A 6,040-nucleotide genomic window follows, 5' to 3' on the forward strand; every position below is an offset into this window, starting at 1 on the left:
CTCCACACCCAGCGAACTGGGCGGCAGCTTTACAGTCATGTGCTCCACACCCACCCAACTGGGCGGCAGCTTTACTGTCGTGTGCTCCACACCCACCCAACTGGGCGGCAGCTTTACAGTCAAGTGCTCCACACCCACCCACTTGGGCGGCAGCTTTACAGTCATATGCTCCACATCCACCCAACTGGGCGGCAGCTTTACTGTCATGTGCTCCACACCCACCCAACTGGGCGGCAGCTTTACAGCCATGTGCATGCATTACCTACAGTGAGCAAATTTTGGATACTTCGCTAAAATTTCGGGCAGCACATCATTATGAATGAAGTACTTACACATTTCTTGTACACCATTGATGGTGTTATCTCTGATGATGATGGCGATTTTTTCACATTCCATTATATAATGACGCAAAGTATACGAGTTAATCCGTTGACAGAGTTCACATTTAGTCAGATCTACATCAGCGGATGTTACAAACTCCCAGAGGTACTTGTAGTCGAGCCTCAACCTAGCAGTGGTAACATCTAGAAGTCTGCTAACCTTATTGGATGACCCATAAACATGCGGTACTTCCTGCATAATAGAATGATGATAGATGGAGGAACTGGTGTGAATTTCACTTTGCCTCAAGTCTCCGAAATTCAGTTGATGTTCCCGGAATATTACTGCCCTCAGGCAGCTCAGGGGCAGTCCAAGTTGGTAATCAATTCCCACTTTACGAGCAAATGTCTTCGCCAACTCATCAGTTCTATCATGCATTCGGAGACCAATATGGGAAGGAATCCACAGAAGACAGACTCTGACTCCATCATTGATTATTTCATTATATCTGTGTCTAGCTTCAGAGATAAGCACGTCAGTTATGCTTTGGGAAGCTGAGGGCACTCAAGGATGACAAGGAGTCACTTACAATTAGCGTGTCAACTTTGGATTCATATACCGGATCGAGTGCAAGGATTATGACAACCAATTCTGTTTGAAGAGTGGAGGCCAAGTTACTTAGACGCGCTCCACACTCATGGGAGAAGGAACCATCTCTCACTGTCACAACAACTGCACTTCCAGCTGCACCATGGGACTGATGCAAGGATCCATCAGAGTAAATAATCTGGGAAAGGCAGCGCTCTCTGACTTAAGCATCAATTTGGCTTAAGGAATTGTACTTTGCTTCTTGTCAAAGCAAGGCTTATTCTTTAATCAGCTTCTTGGGTGGGAAAGTGGGGACAGTAATTTGGAAAGGAGTGATCTCCCATGGGGCAGAAAAGTGTTGTTGTTGTCTCTCTTGGTAGAGGTGATGAATATTATATATTCTGAGTATTATGACAGTTTTGGTAATCTATTTGGAGGGATGCTGTCATGCAAGGAAGAAGGCTTGAAGGGCTTCAGTGCAGGGGTTAGGGTGGGTTAGCCTAAGCATCTTGATACCAATTAAAGCATTAATTTCAATGATACGATCACTTACACATGAAATATTCAGTTCTTTCCTCAAGTTTTGTAATTTAGTTGTACGGGGGCATCCGAGGATAAACCTCATGGCTTCGTTTTGCATCTTTTCCAGCCCTTCAAGCATTCTCTCGGGCACTAGAGCAAGCATGGGTGCAGCATAATCAGAGACCTTATATATGAGAGATACATCATTTTGACAATTCTCACATTTGCTCCATAGCTTGGAAGATAGCCTGCCACAACCTTGAGAGCACGGAGCCTCTCTCTACATTAGCGACCCAGTCTGGCTACAACATTGCGGTACAGTAGAACCTCAAGACCATGTTTGTATTTGTATCTGGTTGCATAGTCGAGCAGAAAGCCATCATCCAACTGCATTTTGCGAACGGCCCCACCCCGTCTGTGTGGGCGTCGGTTCAGGATCTTTGTTTTCTCTACTGAGATGACTAAGTCGTTCCTGACATGTGTACAATGCAGAGTTCAGAACACTTTGGGTGTTGGTATATCCATTGGTGTGGATCAGTATATCACCCGCATAGCTAATGATTTGTTCGCTGGACCTTCTAGTTGCTAAGTTTAAAAGTGCATTGATTAACACATTGAACAGAGTACGACTGAGGACACCTCCCTGTGGAGTGCCAAGTTCAAAATCTCTCGTTACACTCTTATGCCCTTGGAACAGTACAGATGACTTCCTGTTGGATAGATAGCCTCTTATCCACCGTAGAAGTCATCCTCCAAAATTCATTTTAGCAAGTCCGCTCAGAATGACGTGTCGGTTAGTAATGTCAAAGGCTGACTTAAGATCTAGGAAAGTGGTATATGACCTATCAGTATGCAGGGTGAGGAATGTGGTAATACAGTGATGTACATTCTTTCCATGCGTAAAGCCAAATATCTGGGGAGACAACATGTTACTAATTCTGTAAAGGAGACGGTTGAGAACTATCCTCTCAAGACACTTAGAGGCAACTAGTGAGGAAGATTAGGCGAAAAGCACTCTGCTGGTTAGGTTTAGGAATGGGAATAATAATCGTTTGGTCCATGACTTAGGAAGCTCCCCAGTTACATAGCTCATATTATACAATTGAAGCAAGGGATTCTCTGGAACTAGCAGAAGCACATGCAGTATGCCGTAAGTAACTCCATCCTCCCCGGGTGATGTAGCTTTGCCTTTATGTAGAGCAGAGTCTAGTTCGTATTCAGTAAAAAGCATGTCACAGTCATCCTCTTGATGAAGCAGGAAGTCAAGGAGCCTTGCTCTATCAGTATATCTATCATTTAATTCATTCTGTGAGGGTTTAGGAAGACTGTCAAAGCTGGAAGTCGTGGCCCAAGCATCAGCAAGCTCATTTGATCTGTGCAGAGGATTAGGGTACGAGATCTCTGCAGCATTTTTCCCCTTTGATCTTGTTGATATCCTTCCATGCCCGACTTAGTGGCGTGTGAGAATTGAGACCACGGACAAAAGTTTCCCAGTCTGTCTGCCTCAGCTCCACCATACGTTCCCTGGCCTTAGCCAGAGCCGCTTGAAAGAGCCGAAGCATTTCAGCAGTGCGGGTCCTTCTACAAGCTAGTCCAATTATTCTGGCAGTGCGTTTTAGTGCATGTAATTTAGAATCATTATAATAAGCACAAGTGCTATGACCAGTGTAATTTAGGTTACGTGGCCTGGACGATGGATTAAGTGATTCTATAAACTGCTCAATAGTACCTGTGAGCTCATTGTTAAAATCTTCAACTGATGAAGGCTCAGATGAACTGCACCAATCTGACACATGAGCAACAAGATTGTCTCGTTGATCGATGGGCACAGCCAGCCTCTTCCGCTTGAACATTCCGCCAGGGAGGATAGAGCATCCAATGCTTACAGTGGCAAAAATATGCCCAGATGATCAAACGCTATATCTGGCACTATTGACGAGGCGCACACGGTGTGGGAGACGTTGAAACTGAGACATAGATCAAGAATACCTGAGTAGATATGCGTCGGTTCAAGGTCACCCACAATCTGTGCATCATCGTTACTACCTAATAGTGACACCAGTTGGTTGCCGTTACGATTACTGAACTGCGAATTACCAATATTCCTATGCCTAGCGTTATAATCGCCTATAATGATGGTAGGCTCAGTCTGAATACAGATAGGAAGGTCAGCATAATTAAAGTTACAAGGAGTTGATTATTTAGTACATAGTTATTTTTCTCTTAAACTGGATGATAGAGGGGGAGTCTTTAACGTGATTGGGAATACATACATACATACATACATACATACATACATACATACATACATACATACATACATACATACATACATACATACATACATACATACATACACACATACATACATACATACATACATGCATACATGCATACATGCTTACATGCATGCATACATGCATACATACATGCATGTATACATACATACATACATACATACATACATTTTTTCAAAATAATTTTTTTCAGTGTTAGAGTAATTAATAAATGGAATGCACTAGGAAGTGATGTGGTGGAGGCTGACTCCATACACAGTTTCAAATGTAGGTATAATAGAGCCCAGTAGGCTCAGGAATCTGTACACCAGTTGATTGACAGTTGAGAGGCGGGACCAAAGAGCCAAAGCTCAACCCCCGCAAGCACAATTACGCGAGTACAATTAGGTGAGTACATACTATTGGAAATACCAGGAAAATGTATTGTGGAGTTACCAGATGTCATCTCTTAATTAATACTTCAGTATTTACCTTATATAAATTTATTGTACTTTTATTTTTGTCATTTGCAGGTTGCAATTTATATTTTATTTCATCTTATGTCTGTGTTAGCAAGATTACTTTTCTCATTTAATTATTTGGGATTTATATAAAGTACTCGCTTGCCATCCCTTGAGGGAGGAGGAGTGTGGGCTGTGCCCAGTGAGCTCGTCAGTAGTTGAGAGACCACCACCTGGGAAACATTGTTTTGATAAGTCATGTGTTTTGTTGTTCCGTAGTGTAGATTATTTGTCTTTGGAGATTTTCTTATGTATTTTAAGTCAGTTAATTTTCTCGTGTCATTGAAGTGAAATCATATTTTTTTAATATTGAAAAACGTGTACAATAATTTTTTGTTAATTATATTATATATATTTTATTATGTGCATGTTTATTTCACCTGATCTTTTAAATTTATATTTCTGTCCTACATAGAGGCACTCTGGTGTTGACTTTTGTTTAAGATAGTGAACTTACCCTGGACTAGAATTTATATCACTATCCAGCGAGACACGAACTGTGAAACTAGCTAGGTAACAGTGTACACATTTGGAGAAGCTTCTCCTTTTTTGCATTGCAGGTATAATCAACAAGTGATGTCTTGTAGGAAGAAATGCAACTGTGTGCACAGTTACCTTCACTTCAGATTACCAACATTACCGAGAAAGGTGACGTTACACTTCAGTGTGTGATCTGTTTCAAAACGCTCAGAGCCGAATCCATTAGGCGCAGTTAGATTAAATTACATCTGGAGTCCAAACATTCTGAATAAGCTGACAAAGATTGTTCAATCTTTAGTCGATATCAGTCAAGTCTGAAGACAAAGCGTGTTGATGCCAGTGGCTTCATTCATAAGGAAAATGCTGCAGGAGTGGAGGAAACATTTCTTGTATTCCTACATATAGCAAAGAAAAAAGCTCCACACAACTGGGAAGTGTTAATTTTGCCATGTGCCAAAACCTGGTTTACCTCGTTTTTGTAATAAGAATTGTGAAAAACTGGATATTATCTCTCAAATAATACTGTGGATCACAGACCCTCTCAAATATCTGGTGACATTAAAGAACAGGTTAAAACAGGAAATTAAAAAAACCCGGCATATTCATCATTTAACTCGAGGAGTCCACCGAAGTCCTTTCACAACCCATGGCCTTTGTAAGGTATGTTCCTGATGAAGGTCTCAAGAAAGATTTTTTGTTTTGCGGTTCTCTTGACCTATCATCCAAAGGCAAAGATATAATGCTGAAACAGACTGAATTGTTTGAAGGTGAAGGTCTTGGCTGGACCAATCTGTGTGGGATATGCACGGATGAGGCTCCAGCCTTGCCACGTTCTCTGTCAAGCTTTTGTTACAAGAGTTCTACTTAAAGCTCTAAGTGCTATCCCTCTTCACTGTCTGGTTCACAGGCAAGCACTGACGTCTTAAACACTACCCCGAGAATTCTTTGACACTGAATACCATTATTAATTCAATTTCTTTCTTTATTATGCACCCCATACGCATCCCGTGGGCGGTGGTGTAAATGATTACAGAGGCACATAATCGGTTCAGAAACTGAACCCTCTAGTTCGTTTAGCTAAGCAAATAACAATCTTTTGAAGCTAGTTACACAATTAATAATGTTATTTATACATGTACACATACTCATACATGTACATATATATACGTATACATATATACATACACATACATATTTAATCACCTACACAAATACACACATCAATAATCTTTTGTATCACAAGTGATTCAGCAAGAGGCTCACCAGTCACTATACAAGGCACTAGCCATCTATGGTGAGTCACACAGTTACTAGTCTTGCTGCACACCCACC

The sequence above is a fragment of the Procambarus clarkii genome, chromosome 30, assembly GCF_040958095.1.
Source record: "Procambarus clarkii isolate CNS0578487 chromosome 30, FALCON_Pclarkii_2.0, whole genome shotgun sequence".
Classification (NCBI taxonomy): Eukaryota; Metazoa; Arthropoda; class Malacostraca; order Decapoda; family Cambaridae; genus Procambarus; species Procambarus clarkii.